At 37.1% G+C, this 23,585-nt stretch overlaps 1 protein-coding gene across 18 annotated transcripts in view; it reads right to left on the reverse strand.

Moving 5' to 3' along the window:
* LOC126069055 (transmembrane protein 182-like) overlaps positions 1–22,648 on the reverse strand; it is a 413,220-nt gene extending 390,572 nt beyond the window's left edge. For 16 of the 18 annotated variants that reach the window (XR_007515820.1, XR_007515825.1, XR_007515824.1 and 13 more), the window contains exons 1-2: positions 19,982–22,648; positions 3,103–3,186 (exon numbers count right to left, since the gene is read on the reverse strand). The gene's annotated coding sequence lies outside the window, so the exon portion shown is untranslated. The remainder of the gene's footprint in view (positions 1–3,102; positions 3,187–19,981) is intronic. The other 2 variants (XR_007515819.1, XR_007515821.1) reach the window with 2 other exon arrangements.
* Between the last annotated feature and the right edge of the window lie 937 nt (positions 22,649–23,585).

The raw sequence follows: 23,585 nt of genomic DNA on the forward strand, positions 1-23,585 counted from the left end.
TGTGTCGTTTAATATTTTCCACGTAGAATCCTTCACTATTGCAACTCAAGGCTTGAATTTTTTCTTCAGGTCTTTCAGCTTGAGAAACACCAAGCGTGTTCTTCCCTTTTGATTTTCTAACTTCAGGTCTTGCACATGTCATTATAATACTTTGTCTCTGGCGCCGCCCTTTGAAATCTTCTGTTCAGCTTTTTTTACTTTACCATTTCTTCTGTTTGCTTTAGCTACTTGATGTTCAAGGGCAAGTTTCAGAATCTCTTCTGACATTCATTTTAGTCTTTTCTTTCTTTCCTTTCTTTTTAACGACCTCTTGCTTTCTTCATGCATGATGTCCTGGATGTCATTTCACAGCTCATCTGGTCTTTGGTCATCAGTGTTCAACACATCAAATCTATACATGAAATGATCTCCAAATTGAGGTGGGATATTCTCAAGTTTGCACCTTGGCTCTCGTGAACTTGTTCAAATTTTCTTCATCTTTGACTTGAACTCGCATAGGAGCAATTGCATAGTCTGTTCTACAGTTGGTCCCTGGCCTTTTTTTGACTGATGATATTGAGCTTTCCCATTGTTTCTTTCCACAGATGTAGTCGATTTGATTCCTGTGTATGCCTTCTGGCAAGGTCTATGTGTATAGTCACTGTTTGTATTGTTTAAAAAAAGTATTTGGAATGAAGAAGTCATTGGTCTTGCAATATTCTATCATGCAATCTCCGGCATCATATCCATCACCAAGGCCATATTTTCCTACAACTGAGCCTTCTTTTTTTCCAACTTTCATATTGCAATCACCAGTAATTATCAATGCATCCTGGTTGCATGTTTGATCAATTTCAGACTGCAGGAGCTGATAAAAATCTTCAACTTCTTCATCTTTGGCCTTAGTGGTTGGTGCATAAATTTGAATAATAATCATATTAACTAGTCTTTCTTGTAGGTGTATGGATATTATCTGTCACTGACAGAGTTGTACTTCAGGATAGATCTTGAAATGTTCTTTTTAGTGATGAATGCAACATCATTCCTCTTCAAGTTGTCATTCCTGGCATAGTAGACCATATGATTGTCCAATTCGAAATGGTCAATACCAGTCCATTTCACTAATGCCTAGGATATTGATGTTTATGCATTCCATTTCATTTTTGATGATTTCCAATTTTCCTAGATTCATACTTCATACACTCCATGTTCTGATTATTAATGGCTATATGCAGCTCTTTCTTCTCATTTTGAGTAGTGCCATATCAGCAAATGAAGGTCCCGAAAGCTTGACTCCATCCACATCATTAACGTTGACTCTACTTTGAGGAGGCAGCTCTTCCCCAGTTGTCTTTTGAGTGTCTTCCAACCTGAGGGGTTCATCTTCCATCACTATATCAGACAATGTTCTTCTGCTATTCATAAGGTTTTCATTGGCTAATTCTTTTCAGAAGTAGACTGCCAGGTCCTTCTTTCTAGTCTGTCTTAGTCTGGAAGCTCAGCTGAAACCTGAGTCCCCATGGGTCTGTCAGTTTGTCATACTGTGGGGTCTTGTGTGTTGCTGGGAGCTATGCCATCAGTATTCAAATACCAGCAGGGTCACCTGTAGAGTGAAGGTAGAAACCAACAACAACAACAGCAACAAAATCCTGGAAAATACACAAACATATGGAAATTAAACAACACACTCTGAAACTTCCAATGGGTCAAAGAAAAAATAAAAAGAGAAATAAAAAATTACTTAGAATCAAAAGGATATGAAAGCACAACATACCAAAACATATGGGATGCAGCACAGACAGTACTCAGAGGGAAACTTATAGCAATAAATTCCTACATTAAAAAAGAAGATCTCAAATCAATAGCCTAACTCTACAGCTTGAGGAACCAGAAAGAGAAGATCAAACTAGACTTAAAGCTACCAGAAGAAAGGAAATAACAAAGATCAGAGCAGAAATAAATGAAATCAAGAACAGAAAAACACTAGAGAATCAACAAAACCAGAAGTTGGTTCTTTAAAAAGATCAATAAAAATCGATAAACCTTCAGCTTGACTAACAAAAAAAAAAAAGATACAAATAAAAAAATGAGAAATGAAAGTAGAGACACTACAACTGACGTTACAGAGATAAAAGGAATTGTGACAAAATACTATGAACAACTGTATGCCAACAAGCTGGATAACCTAGATGAAATGGACAAATTCTTAGAAGCACACAACCCACCTAAACTGATGCAAGAGGAATTAGAAAATCTCAACAGACTCATGACAAATGAAGAGATCAAATCAGTAATCCAAAAAAAAAAAAAAAAAGCTGTAGACCAGATAGCTTCACTGAGAAATTCTACCAAACATTTAGAAAAAATTCGACATCAATCCTGTTTAAGCAAACAGAACCCTGATACCAAAGCAAGACAAAGACATCACAAGAAAACTATGGGCCAATATCTCTTATGAATATAGATGAAAAAATTCTCAGCAAAACACTAGTGGACCAAATCCAACAGCATATTGATAGTCATACATTACACCTACTCTTCACTTATCAACTGTCTCGTTATCTGACATTTGGCACTTACGACAATAGTAAAAAATCTACTATCCAACTCTTTCGCCCATTAAAGACATGTGTCTGACAGTAATGAAAGCAGAGGATGTGATGATCAAGATTATGTTTCAGTGTGGCTGGGCCGTGATTCTCAGTGGTTTGGCAGTTATGTAATGATGTAATTTGGCAGTTAAGTAATGATGTAGTAATCTTCCATTATGTGATCGGATGTGGTCATCCTCCATTTTTGCTTATTGGCAATTCTTGTATAATGACCTGGTCTTTGGGACCTAACCATGTCAATAAGTGAGGCCTGGGTGTATGACCAGTTGGTATTTATTACAGGAATGAAAAGAAAATTCAATACTGGAAAATCAAATAATGTAATATGCTACATCAATAGAACAACGAAAAAAAAAGAAATAGGTGATCATGTCTATGGATGAAGAAAAGGCATATGATAAAATCTAACACCAATTCTTGATGAAAACCCTCAACAAGATTGGAATAGAAGGGAATTTCTTCAATGTGATTAAGGGCATATATGAAAAACCAACGCCAACATTATACTTACTTGAAGAAAGATTGAAAACTTTTCAATTGAAATCAGGAACAAGAGTGCCCACCGTCATCACTCCTATTCAGTATTTTATAAGTCCTAGACAGAGCAGTAAGACAAGAAAAAGGAATAAAAATTATTCAAATTGGAAAAGAAGTAAAACTATTTCTATTTGCAGATGATATGATCCTACACATAGACAATACAAAAGAATCCACAAGAAAGTTTCTAGAGCTAATAGAGGAGTTCAGCAAAGTTGCATGGTACGAGGTCAACAAACAAAAATCAGTTGGGTTTCTATGCTCCAGCAATGAGAAATCTGAAAGGGAAATTAGGGAAATGATTCCATTAACAGCATCTAAGAGAATAAAATACCTAGGAATAAATTTACCCAGGGATGTGAAAGACTTAAACAATGAAAATTATAAAACCCTGCTGAAAGAGATTAAAGAATACTTAAATAAATGGAAAGATGTTTTGTGTTCATGGATTGGAAGACTTAATATTATTAAGATGTCAATAGTACCCAACACAATCTATAGATTCAATGCAATCCTGATCAAAATTCCAACAGCCTTCTTTACAAAAATGTAAAACCCAATCCCCAACTTTATATGGAATGGCAAGAGGCCCCAAAGAGTTAAAGCAATGTTGAAAGAGAAAACAAAGTAGGAGGACTCACACTTCTTGATTTTAAAACATATTATACAGCTATAGTAATCAAAACAGCCTAGTATAAAAATAGACATGTAGACCAACGGGTTTCTGGGTAGGCCAATGGAATAGAACTGAGAGTCCAGAAATAAAACCACACATCTATGGTCAATTCATTTTTGACAAAGGTGCTAAGTCCATTCTATAGGGAAAGAAGAGTGTCTTCAATAAATGGTGTTTTGAAAATTGGATTTCCACATGCAGAAAAATAAGACATGATCCATGCCTCATACCATACAAAAAGACAAATTCAAAATGAATTAACAATCTTAATGTGAAAACTACAACAATACAATTCTTAGAAAAAATACAAGGACAAGCTGTTGGCCCTACCTTTTAACAATGAATTATTTGATATAATAACAAAAACACAAACAGCAAAAGACAAAATAAATAAATGGGACCTCATAAAAATAAAAACTTTGGTTCTTCAAAAGACTTTACCAAAAAAATGAAGACAAGCTATTGATTGGGAGAATAGCTTCAGAAACCATATATCTGATGAGAATCTAATAACCAATACACATATAAAAGTTCAACAACTTAACAAAAAGACAATAATTCAACAAAAAATGGACAAAATATTTAAATAGACATTTCATTAAAGAGGAAATTCAAACACATGAAAAGATACTCAACGTCATTAGCCTTCAGAGAGATGCAAATCAAAACCACAATGTGGTACCATTTCACTACCACTAGAATGGCTAAGATTAAAAAAAGAAAAAAATATTAAACATTGGCGAGGATATGTGGACATATGAACACTTATCCATTGCTGGTGGGAATTCAAAATGGTACAAAAATTGTGGAATATAGTGTGGTGGTTCCTTGAAAAACTAAAAATGGAACTACCATAGTTCCCAGCAATTCTACTGCTAGAAATATACCCAAGGTACTTGAAATCAGTGATGCGAACAGACATATGTACACCAATGTTTCTTGCAGCACTATTTACAATAGCCAAAAGGTGGAAACAACCTAAATGCCCAACAACAGAAGAATGGATAAACAAAATGTGGTACATACATACAATGGAATACTACTGAGTCAGAAAGAGAAATGAAGTCTTGATACATGTGATACATGCTAAAACATGGATGGAGCTTAAAGACATTATGCTGAGTGAAATAAGTCAATAACAATAGGATAGATATTGTCTACCCTCACATGTAAAAAGACAAAAATCTAGTGCCATAGAGTCTATTCTGACTCATAGCGACCCTGTAGGGCAGAGTAGAGCTGCCCCATAGGGTTTCTAAGGGGCAATTGGTGGATTTGAACTGCTGACCTTTTGGTTAGCAACCAAGCTCTTAACCACTGTGCCACCAGGGCCCCCCAAAAAGACAAGAACAGGCAAATGTATAGGGATAAAACTTTATTAGTGGGTTTTACCAGGGGCAGGAGGGAAGAGGAAAGCGGGGATTTATTGCTTATGGAGCACTGAGTTTCTGTTACTAAAAAAAAAAATTATTATTATTTTTTTATACAGTGATGGAAAATTCACATTGCTTAAGGGGAAGTGTTGCATAGCCAATTTATGTACTTGATGTTAATAAGTTTTTACCCCTGTATAAAATTGAAATGTTAAATGTTATGCGATACATATTTTTTCAATAACAAAAGGGAGGGGAGAAGAAACTACTTATTTACAACCAAACACCCCATGGGATTTGGTGTCTTGGTTTGGATTTTTAGGGTCATATTTTCATGAGACATACATCCCATGGCCTAATTATTTTTAATTAGTTAATTTAACCTGCCTAATATCATTTTTAGTGTTTCTGTTCTACCTCCTAATTAATTGAGTATTGTCTGGGGTCTTAAAATCTTGCAAGTGGTTATAAAAACAACAACTGGTCTTTATTCACCAGGAAAAACAGAGGACAAAAGAGAGACAGGAATATGAGGAGGAAATAGAATGCATGCCTAATTGCCTCCATGAACTGCCTCTTTCCCACAAGACTAGAACTGGATGTTGCCCAGCTACCATTACTGAATGTTTTGATTAGATTCTATAGAATATCTTGATCAAAAGGGAGAAAATTTGGAAAAGAATTTCAAATTGTCATACAATCTAGACATTCTGGAGGCATTAAGGGTAGATGAACCCACAAAATTATTGCACTGAGATAATCTTTAAACCTTAAACCAAAAATATCCTCTGAAGTCTTTAAACCTAATAGTAAAAAATAGTAGTTTAGCTAAATCAGTAAAGAAACTCTACCCTGAGCATTGTGCTCAGTTAAAGAACTCTCTATATGGGATCCAATTGAAAACAACTTTAAAGGTTAGATAGGAAGCTCAGGGGACAGTGAGTTTGTGTCTGGGAGAGGAACAATTCAGAAAAGGAGGGTGAGAATGGTTGCACAATGTGAAGAATGTAATCAATAGTCACAGAATTGTGCATGTCGAAATAGCTGAATTGGTGTATGTTCTGTTGTGCATATTCTCAACAAAAACAACAAAAAATAAAATAATTATTTAAAAAATATCAAACATGCAAAAATAATTAGAAATAACCTTGTCAGTCACAGCAACTAAGGTAGCACTGAATCAAGAAACATGTAATGTCAAGAAAATGGTAGGAAAGTTTTGTGGCTTTTTGTTACTAGATTGTGTCCCTTCCTGTCCCAGTTCTGTAGCCAGTTTGAAGCGGGATCTTGGGCTTCCAGCTTAGGATTCTGGTCCTGGGTTCTGAAAGAAGACCATACCTTAAGCACAAATTACTGAATTTGTCTGTTTGAACCTGTTATATGCCTACCTAAATAGGTAAAACAAAGTGAACACCTCTGTTTTGTTCATCTTGTAGATAGTTAAGGACAGAGGAGCTGCAAGCATATTGAAAGACCTGTATCTACCTGGGGCATGAGAGGACAATTGAGACATGCAATAGAAATCTTACGGCTAAGTCCTAGAAGCCAAGAAGAGATTTTCTTTAGAAATTTGGGGTATTCAGAAGCACCCATGTATGCTAGATAATTTAGAAAGGCACATGTATGGCCAGGGCAAGACGCATGCCCATAAATACCTAAGAAAATCCTAAGCTTTCACCTCAGGTTGATCTCTACACTAATGTAAGCTGACTAAGTGTTGAAGGAGTGCTCCAGCAAAGAGCCATTCTGTGAATACTACAAAAGGTGCTTTTTTTCATTTCTCTGCTTGTTTTTATTTTTTCTTTCTTTCTTTTTTCGAACTCCCAGAATTAGAGGAAATCTTTGTCAGAACAATTTCTGAATACGAGAGAAAACAACAGAGATTTCAGTGAACACACACATCAGGTAGTTCAGTCAGCAAAAATAGTTTGGAAAAATCACTAAACCTTCATGAAGGAAGGAAGGAAGGGAGGGGGGGAGGGAGGGAGGGAGGGAGGGAGGGAGGGAGGGAGGGAGGGAGGGAGGGAGGGAGGGAGGAAGGAAGGAAGGAAGGAAGGAAGGAAGGAAGGAAGGAAGGAAGGAAGGAAGGAAGGAAGGAAGGAAGGAAGGAAGGAAGGAAGGAAGGAAGGAAGGAAGGAAGGAAGGAAGGAAGGAAGGAAGGAAGGAAGGAAGATCCAGCAAAAACCAAGGAAGGGGGAGAATCTGATTTCCAGAGTCACCACGTTCTAATTAGTCAAATGTTCTATTTTCAACAAAAAATGACAAGGTATACAGACAAACAGAGAAGGATGGCCCATTCAAAGAAACAAAATAAAATGACAGAACCATTCCTGAGAAAGCTAAAATAAAAATATAGAAATTATAAAAAGGAACAAAAGGTAAATTCCAGATCTGAAAAGCACAGTAACTGAAATTAAAAAAAAAATTACCAGAGCAGCTTAAAAACAGATTTGAGTTGGCAGAAGAATCAGTGAACTTGAAGATAGGACAATTGAAATGATCTAGTCTGAGAAACAGAAATAAATAAAAATAAACAAAGCCTAAGGAATATGGGGAACACTATCAAGCAGAGCAACATACACTTTGTGAGTCTCAGAAGGAGAAAAGAGAAAGTGTCAGAATATTTGAAGAAATAATAGCTGAAAACTCAAACCTGATGAAAGAAATGAATGCACACATCTAAGAAGCTCCATGAACTACAATGGAATTAACCTAAAATTCATTTATACCAAGAAACATTATAATCAAGCTGTTGAAAACAAAGACAAAAAGAGAATCCTGAAAGCAGCAAGAGAACAGTGAATCATCACATACAAGAGATCCTCCATAAGATTGAATGCTTGTTTCTCCTCAGGACCTATTATGGCAGAAGGGAGTGGGATGACATAATTCGAGTGCTGAAAGAAAAGAACTACCAACCAAGAAACCAGCAAAATTGTCCTTCAAAAATGACAGCTAAATAAAGATATCCCCACCCCATAAATGGAGCCCTGGTGGCATAATAGTTAAGAGCTATGGCGGCTCATCAAAAAATCAGCAGTTCGAATCTACAAGCCACTCCTTGGAAACCCTATAGAGCAGTTCTACTCTGTCCTATAGGGTCGCTGTGAGTTGGAATCGACTCATGGCACCGAATTTGGTTTTGTTTGGTTTATTCCATAGAAAGTTGAGGGATTCTGTTACAATGAGACCGGCTTTACAAAAAATGCTAAAGAAAGTCCTGTAGGTTGAAAAGACACTAGACAGTAACTCAAAGTTATATGAAGATATAAATATCTCCAGTAAATGTAATTTCATGGGTAACTATAAAGGCCAGTTTTACTATACTTTTGGCTTGTAACTCTACTTGTTCTATCTTACATGATTTAGAAGACAAATAATAAAAAATTATAAATTTACGTTATTGGGCACACAATGTATAACGATGTAATTTGTGACAATAACAGAAATGGGTGGGTGGGGCCATATAAGAACATAATTTTTAATGCTATTGAAGTTAAGTTGGCATCAGTTCAAACTAGATTTCTATAAATTTAGGATGTTAAGTGTAATCCCCAGGGTAACCATAATGAAAATATCTTTAAAATTTACACAAAAAGATATGAGAAGTTAAAAATGGTTCACTACAGAAAAACAACACAAAAGAAGGAAGTATGGACAAAAATGAGGGGCAAAAAAGGTATAAGACACACAGAAAACAAATAGCAAAATGGCAGAAGTCTCTCCTTATGAGCATTACTACACAAGCAAGAGAATATTATTCACTCGTAAAGAGAAATGAAGTTCTGATACATGCTACAACGTGAATGAACCTTAAAAACATTATGCTAAGTTAAATAAGTTAGACACAAAAGAACAAATATTACATATCACTTATTTGAAGATTTTAGAATAGGTAAATGCATAGAGATAAAAGTAGATCAGTTGTTACCAGGCCTGAGGGGAGGAAGGAATGGGGAATTATTGCTTAACAGATACTGAGTTTATGTTTTAGGTGATCAAGAAACTTTTGGAGGTAGATGAGGGTGGTGGTTGTGGAACAGGCTGCTCAACCATATCTTGAACAGTACCTGCACCATTTTTTCCCTTCCCTAGCCTGCCTCTGTCTCCAAGTATGATTTTGCTGTTAGACCCTCTAAAAGTTAAAAGTTAACCAATGTTTCCCCTAAGAGCTTGGAAAAACAAGTGATATTGGTCTAAGCCAGTCAAACAGGACGATGCTCACCAGAATGGCACCAGTCACCACCTGGGCTGATGGGACAACGGCAGGAAAAGATCAACATATTTGAGACGTGACCACCGAAACCACACAGAAAGAGAATGGACATTCCGCAAGTTCCTAAAACCCATGTCCCCTTTTTCTTAAAAACCCCAGCTGGCCTCCAGACAGTCAAGTTTAGGAGATCATTCCAGTCTGTCTCCTATGTATCGATATATATAATAAAGCTCTTGCCACCCACCTCACCCCGTCTCATGAATTGGCTGTTTGCAGCAGGTGGCTCTAACTCGAGAATTTGCTGTTAACAAATTTGGTGGCCTGTATGGGGATCTCTAGCCATTTGAGACACGGTGGCCCCGGGGAGGGCCATGGCCCTGACCTACAGTTCTCCTATCAAGTGGCCACTGGGGACTGTTTGTCCCCAGAGGCTGTTGGCTGGACCTGGGCCTGCTGCAGTGCCACCAGTCCCCAACCACGCCAAAGAGGTGGGTAAAGGCAAGACTTAACCAGGATCCTGAGGTGAGTCGGTGACCCTCTCCCTGTTGTGCTCAGGGCCAGGGGAGATAGGGCAGGCCAGTGTGGTTTCCAGAACTGGACCTGGACCCTTGGTTTCTGAGGTGAGTGGCACCTTAAATGACTGTTCCTGTGAGTAGGATGGAAGCCCTGATGGCGTAGTGGTTAAGTGCTACGGCTGCTAACCAAAGGATTGGCAGTTCGAATCTGCCAGGTGCTCCTCGGAAACTCTATGGGGCAGTTCTACTCTGTCCTATAGTATTGCTATGAGTCAGAATCGACTTGACGGCACTGGTTTTTTGTTTTTTTTTTTTAGTGAGTAGGATATCAAGGAGGGACTCTTGGTGACTCTAGAGTTTGGGTAGGTGGATGAGTGTACAGTGGCTGTTGTTTTTGTGTCTGGTTGTTGTCCGTCTCTGGTTGGTGCACCCTGGTTCTGGGGAATGGATGTAGGCATCTCTATCTGTTTAGATTGGGAGATTGAAGCCCCTCCGTCTGGTATTGGGGATAGGAGGTATCTGGAGGATTGACGTGGAGATTCAGACATTCCTAGAAATATGTTAGACCTCACTAAGATCATCCTCATTTCCCTTTCTGGCTTGTCTCATCTGAGTGCTCTCTGTTTGTCTGTTCATATTCTGTGTGACCAGGGCTGTCTGGGAAGTTGAAGTGGCCAAGATCACCTCCATTACCTGGCTGGCTGCCTGGGAGGTTGAAACTGCAAGATTATCTCCATCGCCTCTGTCTGCTCATCTTATGTGTAATTTATGTGTGATGCATAGAAATTGGAAACCCTGGTGGTGTAGGGTCGGCAGTTCGAATCCACCAGGCTCTCCTTGGAAACTTTATAGGGCAGCTCTACTCTGTCCTATACGGTCACTATGAGTCAAAATTGACTTGATGGCACTGTGTTTGGTTTTTTTTTTTTGGCATAGAAATTAATTGGTGAAAAGAAATTCAGGTCAGATTAGAACATACTTATAGAAACTTCTGAAAATTTATTGATTGGGCTGAAGAAAAGAGATGCACCGTTAGAACAGATTTTCAGTCTAGCCTGGGATTTGAATCGCACAACAGAGAACACTCCAGGCAGAGTGTTAAGATTTTAAAAAGAGGTTCTCTCTCAGAGCTGAGAAAACTCTTGGCTACAGCACGAGAGACAAATAATTCCTATCGGACTAAAAGAAAAAGCTGGTGTTATCAACTACCCATAAAAACAAAAAGCTAGGTTCTTGGGAACAGTTAATTGGGCAAAATGGGAAATCAAGAGAACATACCAAGAGATTCATTCCCAGAGTGCATTATTAAACATTGGCAATTCTTTTCTTATGATCAGTTAAAGAAAAAGAAAACTTCAGAAAAAGAAGGACGTATAGGGTTAAAAATCTCTCGAGGAGTAGAACTGGCCTGCCAAGTTTACTCTAACTGAGATAAGGAAAAAAAAAGTTACAGGCCAAAAATGTCAGGCAGCCTTCCTAACTGCCGCCTTGCAGGCTAAAGGCCACCCCCAAGAAAACAAAGAAAAGGAGACCAAGGCCACAGGTGCCAAGAAGGCCCCACATCCCTTTAGAAAGAGACCAGTGTAGCTGGTGTAAAGAAAAAGGACATTAAAGGTGAGAGTGTAAAAAATACCAAAAAACAACAACAAAAGAATAATTTTGTCTTAAAGTAAAAGTAACAGTTCCAGAACACTAAAAGGGAAAGAAAACAGTCATCTTTTGCCTTTCAAAAACATCTAAGTCAACCTAAACATATGGAAATGAATGGAAATGACCTAACCTTGTCTTCTACCATAAGTTAAAAGGTAGGTAGGGTGGGGCAAGTTCAGACCTTCTCAGCCCCCAGTCCCTACTCTCTGGGGTCCTACAGCTCCAGGGAAGCTTTTGAAAGACTCTTTCCAACTAGGTGGAGACCCTTTTAAGACAAAAGAAAAAGAAAAATTTCTATTTTACTGTAGTTATCAGAAATTGGGTGGATCTCAATCATAAAAAAAAAAAAACTGTAAAAAACTTCTCTCTGTTGTAGGAGAACTTTAAGAAGCCAAAGAGAAAAAATGTATATATATATATATGTATTTGGGTCTGCTAATGAGTGCGTTCATTTTTGCCATTTAAAGGAATGTATACTATAAGAGATATGCAACAAAGAATGTTTAAGAAATTTATTAAAAAAAAATTATTTGATAATGGTCACAAGTTCATCTGACTGAAGTTTAATGGTTTAATTTACGAGATTTTTAAGAGCTTTAATGTTAAATAACATAAAAAATTGGGTTTCTCGCTGTTAAAATTTTCTTTGATTACTGAGTTGAAGAGTTATTCTGTTTTTTGTGTAATCTGCCTCGAAGACAAAGATTTGGCCTCTCATTAAAATAAGATTCCTGAGTCAGAAACCAGGCCACATGGCTTTAGGAAAAAAAAAAAAAAAAGCTAAGGTTTTTACTTTAAGATCTTTGATTAAATAACTTAGTGTTATTTCACGGTAACTTATTATAAACTCCTGACAACCTTGAAACTTCATGGAAAGCCATAAAAAAATTTTATAAAGGAAAAGTGGTAAAAAGGTTTTTTTTAAAACATGTTATAAATTATATGGAAAGTGTCAAAATCAAGAAAAATGCCTGATTCTCATTGGGTTAAGATTTATATGTTAGCATTTTCTCTTGTGTTTTTGCCTACTATTAGACAGCAAATGCATAATATTATGCCACAATTTTATTATTTCTTAATTGCTAACTTGGTCACAACTTTTTTTTTTGAATCTAGCATCATCAAAGCAAATGGTCTGATTAGAGAATTCACATCATTTACCTATGAAATTTTTTTTAAATTACTATTCAGATATTTAGAGACTTGATAATCTTGGTATATTCTTAGTATATCTTGACTATATGGTATTATTTCTCAAGATTATTATGTCTCAAGATTACTTTGTGTTATATCTGAAGCTCTTTAAAAAACATGGTAAATGGTTATATTTAGAAATATTTTTATCCTTTAACTGATTTTATTTGACCTTTATGTTATGCTTGTAATTAATTTCTATCAGGTCTTTCACTATTAAGAGTTATGTTTATAAATTAATCATGGCTATTTTGTATATTAAGTTTTGTCATCTGAAGATAAGTTTTTACTTTGCTGATTTTCTGAAACCATATGAACAGAATATCTCAACCAAAAAAGATAGACTATATTGGACTTGCGAAAAGGACTGACTAAACTCAATCAAGATTTCCAGAACTGCTATGCAGAAGTTGATGACTTCCCAGACTGCAGTCAAGCCAGAATCACTTGGAACAGAAGTAAACAAAACAATACTATGGGTTTTATGTGAGATATTGTTGATGTTTTAAAGTCTTTCTTTCTGGAAATAAGAAATGCTTTAAGGTCCTACTTTCCGGATGTAAGAAACCATTTTCCTCTTTTCTCCTAAATTATCTAACTAGTGGGTTTAGATATTTTAACTCTTGAATTAGAAGTTCCGGTTGGTAAACTTAGCAAAGTTGTAAATATTATAATCAGAAAAGTGACTAAAATTTGAGCTATAATTTTACAAATTAAAATAGCATTAGTTTTCCTATTAGTTCTCTCAGAATAGTTTCGTGCCTCAGTAGATAACTGTTGCTGTATTTATATTAATGCACACACTGAGGTTTTACAGAATATAGCTGCTGCTGAGGTGAATAAAAAGCAGTTACTGATGCTGCCTATGCATAAACAAACACCTCGTGAGATTTGTTTCCTTGGTTTGAAGACCTTAGTCATGGTTTCATTGGTTATTTCAGACAATTGGCCTAATATTATTGTGTTTCTATTCTACCTCCTGATTTGTGGCATGGTGCCTGGGAATTTAAAAACCAGATAGTGCCCAATTACCATTTATTGAACATTTTTGATCAAAGATTCTATAACAATATCACGATCCAAAGGAGGGAACCATAAAAAGAGTTGTAATTCTCCTGGAATCCAGATTTCTGGCTTGCATGGAGGTTGGGGCAACCCACACAGGCCATCGCCTTTGGGTGTCCCTATGAACCTCAAGCTCTGAGAAAAAACTGATTCCAGAAGCCACTTTGAGTCAAAAAATTGTCCAGATAAACTAGCAAGACCATTTTCCTCTGGACATTGTGCTTTTTTAAAAAGAATTCAGTCTGTTTTGAAAAACTGACTCCAAAGACCAGTAAATAGAGTTATGTTTAGGGTCAATCAGTAATCAATTTAATCAGTGTTCAAGACAATGTTGTATGAAATACCCGTCTAACGCTTGTAATCAAACTCTCACCTTCCTGCTATACAAAAAATTATGTATCTTAAAGAAATCAGGTTCTCAGAAGAGATCTACCTCATGGCTCAGACTCCATTTTGTCTTAGATTTCACTTCTGCTTCTGAAAAAGTGACCCATGACTGTTAATAGGTAAACCAAAGAGGGGCAGCTTGCCCTTGGGAAGAACACTTAATATGTTTTAGACAGATTAACTGGAGACCTCCAACAGGAGAAGTCCACCCTGTATTATCTTGCTAATCATATATTAATAAAAACTTGTCACATGTAAATTTTTCTATACCACCTGTTTTCTGTAGACAAACTTTGTGTGCTTTATATATGTTTTTTGTGTGGTAGATTCAACTAATTTAGATGATCCCTTTCCAACTGACAGGAACACTGGTGGCATAGTGGTTAAGTGCTAAAGCTGCTAACCAAAAGGTTGGCAGTTCAAATCCACCAGCCGTTCGTTGGAAACTCTATAGGACAGTTCCACTCTGTCCTATAGGGTCACTATGAGTCAGAATGAACTAGATTGCAATGGGTTTGGTTTGATTTTGGTTTTCCGACAGTGAATTTATGTGAGTAATTTCTTGTTTAGAGGCCTGATGAACACATGGGACAATGCACTTTGAGAACCTCAGGATTACCTCTAGATAGTCATGGTAATGATGCTAGTAAATATTAGAAACTGAATGTTAAATTGTTACCCACTGTAAAACAAGAGTTAGAAAAAAGCCCATTGGTCCAGCACACAGGGTGTGGTTGGTAGATATAATTCCTACTTATGGTATAGTTGAATTGGAGAAATCTTTAAGAAATTTATCAATCACTATGAGACAAATAACAGATGAAATTGCTACTGGGATAGAAACACAACAGCCATCTCTGACCCCATTAAGCTGAGGTGACATGAGATAATGAAATAGACTTGAGGTCTTTTTTTTTTTTTTAATAATTTCATTGTGCTTTAAGTGAAAGCTTACAAATTAAGTCAGTCTCTCACACAAAACTTATATACACCTTGCTAAAAACACCTTGCTACCTACTCCCAATTACTCTCCCCCTAATGAGACAGCCCGCTCCCCTCCCTCCACTCTCTCTTTTTGTATCCATTTCACCAGCTTCTAACTCCCTCGGCCCTCTCATCTCCCCTCCAGGCAGGAAATACCAACATAGTCAGACTTGAGATTTTTTTATTAGCCCAAGAAAGTATAGTCCGTGGATTTACTTGGTTGGTTACCGTCAGGAATAAGTACATAAACTAGAATAGTACTTCAAGTTATAGTCCTGATAGTATTAGGCATATTAAAATTTATCATCTATTGTCTTACACATGTAAAACGCAAAAGGAAAAAAAAAGCCTTGGGCTAAAATGTTGATGTACATTGAGTCTGCAGTTGATGAGAACTTTGCTCTTACTTAAGACCCTGGTGAAGAACCAGATAGTATCCAGTGGAAGACCAGCACCATGAGTTTAAAGAGCCTACAGCGGCCGCGATTTCATTGAATAAGGTTTTGACTGGCTAATTCTTTTTAGAAGTAGACTGCCGGGTCCTTCTTCCTAGTCTGTCTTAGTCTGGAAACTCAGCTGAAACCTGTCCTCCATGTGTGACCCTCCTGGTATCTGAATACCGGTGGCATAGCTTCCAGCATCACAGCAACACAGAAGCCCCCACAGTACGATAAACTGACAGATACCTTATGAACAACAGTGGAGCACTGTCAGATATAGTGCCAAAAGATGAGCCCCCCAGGTTAGAAAGCACTCAAAAGACAACTGGGGAAGAGCTGCCTCCTCAAAGTAGAGTTGACCTTAATGACATGGAAGGAGTAAAGCTTTCAGGACCTTCATTTGCTTATGTAGCACAACTCAAAATAAGAAGAAACAGCTACAAACATCCACTAATAATCGGAACCTGGAATGTACACAGTATGAATCTAAGAAAATTGGAAATTATCAAAAATGAAATGGAATGCATAAACATCGATATCTGAGGCATTAGTGCGCTGAAATGGACTGGTATTGGCATTTTGAATCAATCATATAGTCTACTATGCTGGGAATGACAACTTGAAGAGGAATGGTGTTGCATTCATCATCAACAAGAACATTTCAAGATCTATCCTGAAGTACAACTGTCAGTGATATATCCATATGCCTACAAGGGAGACCAGCTAATACAACTATTATTCAAATTTACGCACCAACCACTAAGGCGAAGGATGAAGAAATTGAAGGTTTTTATCAGCTTCTGCAGTCTGAAATTGATCAAACGTGCAACCAGGATGCGTTGATAATTACTGGTGATTGGAATGCGAAAGTTGGAAACAAAGGATTGATAGTTAGAAAATACGGCCTTGGTGATAGAAACAATGCAGGAGATTGAATGATAGACTTTTGCAAGACCAATGACTTCTTAATTGCAAATACCTTTTTTCACCAACAGAAATGGTAACTATAAACCCTGGTGGCATAGTGGTTAAGTGCTACTGCTGCTAGCCAAAAGGTCAGCAGTTCGAATCTGACAGGTGCTCCTTGGAAACTCTATGGGGCAGTTTTACTCTGCTCTATAGGGTCGCTATGAGTCAGAATCGAGTCAACAGCAGCAGGTTTGGTTTTTGGTTTTATACACATGTACCTCAGCAGATGGACCACACAGGAATCAACCTGACTATATCTGTGGACAGAGACAATGGAAAAGCTCAATATCATTAGTCAGAACAAGGCCAGGGGCCGACTGTGGAACAGACCATCAATTGCTCATATGCAAGTCCAAGCTGAAACTGTCAGAGCAAGTCCATGAGAGCCAAAATATGACCTTGATTATATCCCACTTGAATTTAGAGACCCTCTCAAGAAAAGATTTGAAGCGTTGAACACTAATGACAGAAGACCAGATGAGTTGTGGAAGGACATCATACATGAAGAAAGCAAGAGGTCATTGAAAATACAGGAAAGAAAGAAAAGACCAAGATGGATGTCAGAGGAGACTCTGAAACTTGCACTCAAAAGTCAAGCAGCTTAAGCAAAAGAAAAGAATGACGAAGTAAAAGAACTGAAGATTTCAAAGAGCAGCTTGAGAAGACAAAGTATTATAATGACATGCGCAGAGAGCTGGAGATAGAAAACCAAAAGGGGCGAACACGCACGATGTTTCTTAAACCAAAAAAGCTGAAGAGAAAAATTCAAGCCACAAGTTTCAATAGTGAAGGATTCTATGTGGAAAATATTAAACGATGCAGGAAACATCAAAAGAAGATAGAAGGAATATACAGAGTGATTATACAAAAGAATTAGTAGATGTTCAACCATTTCAAGAGGTAGCATATGATCAGGAACCGATGGTACTGAAGGAAGAAGTCCAAGCTGCACTGAAGGCATTGGTGAAAAACAAGGCTCCAGGAATTGACGGAATATCAATTGATATGTTTCAACAAATGGATGTAGTGCTGGAAGTGCTCACTTGTCTATGCCAAGAAATATGGAAGACAGCTTCCTGGCCAACTGACTGGAAGAGATCCATATTTATGCCTATACCCAAGAAAGATGATCCAACTGAATGCAGAAAACATTGAATATCATTAACATCACACCAAGCAAAATTTTGCTGAAGATCATTCAAAAGCAGCTGCAGCAGTATATCGACAGGGAACTGCCAGAAATTCAGGCTGGATTCAGAAGAGGACGTGGAACCAGGGATATCATTGCTGATGTCAGATGCATCCTGGCTGAAAGCAGAGAATACCAGAAGGGTGTTTTATTGATTATGCAAAGGCATTCGGCTGTGTGGGTAGTAACAAATTATGGATAACACTGTGAAGAAGGGGCATCCCAGAACACTTAATTGTGCTCATGAGGAAACTGTACATAGATCAAGAGGCAATTGTTTGGACAGAACAAGGAGATACTGAGTGATTTAAATTCAGGGAAGTTGTGCGTCAGGGTTGTATTCTTTCACCATACCTATTCAATTTGTATGCTGAACAAATAATACCAGAAGCTGGACTATATGATGAAGAACGGGGCATCAGGATTGGAGGAAGACTCATTAACAACCTATGATATGCTGATGACGCCACCTTGCTTGCTGAAAGTGAAGAGGACTTGAAGTACCTACTGATGAAGATCAAAGATTACAGCTTTCGGTATGGATTACACCTCAACCTAAAGAAAACAAAAATCCTCACAACTGGACCAATAAACATTATGATAAGTGGAGACAAGATTGAAGTTGTCAAGGATTTCATTTTACTTGGATCCACAATTGACACCCACGTAAGCAGCAGTCAAGAAATCAAACGACGCACTGCATTGGGCAAATCTGCTGCAAAGGACCTCTTTAAAGTGTTGAAAAGCAAAGATGTCACCCTGAAGACTAAAGTACACCTGACCCAAGTCATGGTATTTTCAGTTGCATCATATGCATGGGAAAGCTGGACAATGAATACGGAAGCCTAAAGAATTGACGCCTTTGAATTGTGGTGTTGGTGAAGAATACTGAATATACCAAAGACTGCCAAAAGAATGAACAAATCTTCCTTGGAAGAAGTACAACTGGAATGCTCCTTAGAAGCAAGGATGGTGAGACTGCGTCTTAGATACTTTGGACGTGTTGTCAGGAGTGATCAGTCCCTGGGGAAGGACATCATGCTTGGTAAAATACAGCGTCATTGGGAAAGAGGAAGACTCTCAACGAGGTGGACTGACACAGTGGCTGCAACAATGGGCTCAAGCATAAAAACGATTTTAAGGATGGCGCAGGACTGGGCAGTGTTTCGTTTTGTTGTGCATAGGGTCGCTATGAGTCAGAATCGCCTTGATGGCTCCTAACAACAACAACACAATGGCTGCCATCTAGGAGCTCAACTAAGTCCAGGTATTGATCATTGATGTGTTATAGCCAATCTCCGATCAAAAGGAGAAAATGATGTAAAAAATAGTATTAGAGTCATTGTTCCCTGTCCTTGAGCATCGAGGATGTGACCCAGTTGGGGCTGGGCTTACAAGGGCTCACAGTGGCTCACAAGGACAAATCGACTGAGCCCTGAGAGAAAGAAAATAGATGGGACAATCTTAGAAATTATCTTCTAGGGAAGAAAAATATCTTTTAGGGAACTTTTCACCTAAAGCCAGTCAGAACACAAAGGACTTTCTACTCTTATCCATTAACATTTAGTGAATAGGAAATTTTGTTAGACCGGTGAAGACCCTCCTGACTGTTGGTTACTGAAACCTGTACCACTGATTGTTAATAAAGACAATTCAAAATGTAAGACCACAGTTTCTAGCGAATCTGTGAAAACATAAAGCTTTCAATGGTTTTGCTCATTTTGTATCCAATTTTTTTAATATTCTTAGGACTTGGACAGAAATGGCTCTAGCTGCATGCTTGTCTGCTTCCCACTTTTGTCTTTTTAAATACATGAACCAGCTGAAAGACTTAGGTGGCTATTCAAGAAACAAAAAAAAGACTGGTAAATCAGTATCATAAGTGCTGTAGAAGTATTAAGAATTTTTTTTGCCCTAGCCCTACTATTAATTTTATTTTAACCTTCACTTGCGTTGTTTCTCTTTCTAGACTAGCTTTTGTGTCTTAGTGTATGACTTAATGAGTTGGTGCCTTCTTCCCGAAGGGTAGGGTCATTTCAAGTGATTCAAAAGTTCCAGCTCCAAATGATGGTTGCTCAGGGATTTCAACTCATCCCCCATCAAAAACAAAGACAACAGCCCAATAAATGACCGATACAGACACAGAGAGATATAACAGTTTAACTCAGACATCACAAGAGTTCCACTCCTCTAACCTTTAGGTCTCCATGCCCCCATCCAGCAGGAAGCAGCTAGAGAGACAGGACGCCCCGTTTCCCAAGGTTGAGAAACCTACAACAAAAAGGCGGGATTGGAACGGGCTACTCAGCCACATCTTGAACAGTACCTGCACCATTTTTTCCCCTTCCCTAGCCTGCCTATGTCTTCAAGTATGATGTTGCTGTTAGACACTCTAAAAGTTAAAAAGTTAACCAGTGTTTCCCCTATGACCGTGGAAAAACGAGTGATATCGATATAAGGCTGTCAAATAGGATGATGCTCACCAGGATGGCGCCAGTCACCCCCTGGGCTGATGCGACGACACAAAAAGATCAACATGTTTGAGACATGACCACCGAAACCACACAGAAAGAGAATGGACATTCCACAAGTTCCTAAAACCCTTGCCTACTTTTCCCTATAAAACCCTAGCTGGCCTCCAGTTCCTGGAGACAGGTTTAGGAGGGGATCATTCCCCTCTGTCTCCTATGTATTGATACATATAATAAAGCTCTTGCCACTCACCTCACCCGTCTCAAGAATTGGCTGTTTGCGGAAGGTGGCTCTAATTCGAGAATTTGCAGGAACAGTTGCACAACACTGAATATAATTAATGTCACTGACTTGTACACTTAAACATCATTAGAGTAGAAAGTTTCATTTTATAGATATTTTACAACAATAAATTTAAAAAAATAGACAAAGGGTTTGAAGAGACTTTACTCCAAAGATACACAAATGACCAATAAGTACTTGAAAAGATGCTCAATGTCTTTAGCCATCTCAGAAATGGAAATCATAACCACAATGAGATACCACTTTATACCCACTAGATGGCTATAGTCAAAAAGATATATAATAACAAATGTTGGCAAGAATGTGGAGAAATTTGAACCCTCATACACTGTTGATGTTTATGAAAAATGGTGCAGCCATTTCGTAAAACAGTTTGGTTGTTCCTCATATTATTAAATGTGGAACTACCACATGACTGAGCGCTTCCACTCCTAGGTTATCTACCCAAGAGAAATGAAAAAAATATGTCCACACAAAAAACCTGTACATAAATGTTCATAACAGTATTATTCCTAATAGCCTAAAAGTGGAAACAACCCAACAACTAATGAATGGATAAACAAAATGTAGTTATATCCATACAACAGAATATTATATGGCAATAAGAAGGAATGAAGTACTGATGCATAAAAAGGAATGAAGTACATGGATGAACCTCAAAAACATTACGCCAAGTGAAAGAATCTAGTCACAAAAGACCACATATTATATGATTCCATTTATATAACATGTTCAGGAAAGGCAAATCCACAGCTATAGAAAATAGATTAGTGGTTGCCTAGGGCTAAGGGATGGAGGGATGGAGAATGACTGCTAACGGGTATGGGGTATATATTTGTTGGGTGGTGAAAATGTTCTAAACTTAGGTGCTGGTAATAGTCACAAAACCCTGACTATAATAAAAATCATGTAATTATGCACATTAATAGGTGAATTTATGGTGTATGAATTTTATTTCAATGAAGATATTTTAAAAAGGCAATCATGCTAAGAATCTAAAATAATATATTACGGTTATACCCTTTAGGTAGGAATTATAAATTTTATTTGCAACACAAAAGAAAGGAATATCTAATAATATTCAGAGGTGGAAGCAGCAGAAGGTTTAAATTAATAAAATGTGAATGTATCTTAATCAGTTTTATTGAATTCTTCAAAAGTAATATCTTTATTTTACATACTAAAGATGAGATAATGGTAATCCCTCTATATTTTTGACATCTACAATTGGGTAGTAAAACCCATGTGAACCATCCTTTTTCTTTTTGCTGAATGAATGGAATAAACTGCAGTGAAACCTGACTACAAAAATTCTCTTTTGACTCTTCCATACAAGTAATTAACAGTCCCGCTTTTAAAATTCTGGTTCCTCTATACTCAGATTCACAAAGAACTATTAACATTTAGCAATACAATCAACAATCACTTTGTATTGTTTGCTGAAAATAGAAATCTTCCTCAAGGCCAAATATTCTTGTTAAGGAAATTATCATCTCTAACAAATAACAATTTAGCAAGTCTGATTTACAAATTGAAACATGCCAAAAGAAATGTAACAATTAGCACGCAAATAATCTGAAAGCTCTTTATAAAGCTCACCTTAATATTTAGAATTTCATTTGCTTTTCCTGTATCTACCAGGTACATAGTTCTCAGCTCATAAAATGGAAGACATCAGTTTAGGAAGAAATCAATCCAACCTTTTGTTTAAAAGTCTATAGGTTAATTGTATGGTATTGTCTAACAGATATAAACAGATATAAAGGCCCCCCAAAAGTTATCTATTTTTGAAGAATGCTTGCTTTTAACAGCACTTATTTTATACTACAGTAAAGCAAAAATGCCCACCTAGAATATTGCAATTATCATCCTCAGCAGTTAAAGAAGCTCAGGGGAAATTATTGGCCCAAAATTTTTTATAGCATTTTCCAGAATCTATTACAAAAAACCCCATTTCTGCCAGATTTCTCCACAGCATTTTTTTTGATGTACAAATAAATGGAAGTTCTTCATTTGATTCCAGTGTGTACTGCAAAATTCAGAGCTCTAAAAAGAAAACTTAGAAATTCCATGCGAACTGTTTTCTTTGGTTTTTTTTTTATTTCTCTGCCCTCAGAAAGATATTACTCATCTAAAACTACTATTAAACACAAAAAACCACATAAATTATGTTTTTAAAAGTACCGAGTTTATTTTAAAGCATTGCATCAGGTTTGAATCTCAGTAAACAAAGTCATGTATTCATTATATGTTGATTTTGGCAGAGCATAGAGCTGTGTACATCAAATGGTATGATAAAGTAATTTAAAGCAAAAGGTGTTTGCTTTTAGTAATAAAGTAACACGGAACTAAAATATATATATATGCATCTGGGTAAGTGATTTAGGCCATAATGATGTTTCTTGTCTTTTTAGGAGTCTTGAGAATTATTGTTTTACAAGTTTCCCCTTTGTTTCCTGATACTTGCACTGACTATTTGCTGGGATAGTCATAGAAAAAATTCTCTCTGTTTAACGTACTCACACAAAATTTGCCTAACCTTAAAAAAAAGTCAGATACATGAGAGATAGTAGCAATCGTGGTCACAAGTTGCTTTAAATGGGGGGAAACAGGAAGATTTCTTTTAGCAAACAGGGTACAATTCATCCTTGGAACTCCCTAAGGAATATCAATTTTGAGTAATGAGTGCCAGTCTATTTTATTATAGTTAAATAAAAGTCTGAACGGTTTGCCAGAGGATATCATTTTAAACTTACTTGCCATCTCACCTCCATGACATAGCATATGCATATTTCACTGAGACCACCAACTTACCAACACGATTCCATCATAGTAAGTAGTTAAGCAAAGGACTTGTCAACTGAATGCATCTATTGCTTTCTTGTGAGAGGACATTTATTTTGATTGCTGAACTATGCAATGAAAGGCTACATATAAAAGCCTGAAAAACTTGTGGTTCAGTACACAGACGTTTCATCTATAAAAGAATGGGAATGTTAAAATTACCATAGAAAAGTACAACTG

Source organism: Elephas maximus, chromosome X (assembly GCF_024166365.1).
Source record: "Elephas maximus indicus isolate mEleMax1 chromosome X, mEleMax1 primary haplotype, whole genome shotgun sequence".
Lineage (NCBI taxonomy): Eukaryota > Metazoa > Chordata > Mammalia > Proboscidea > Elephantidae > Elephas > Elephas maximus.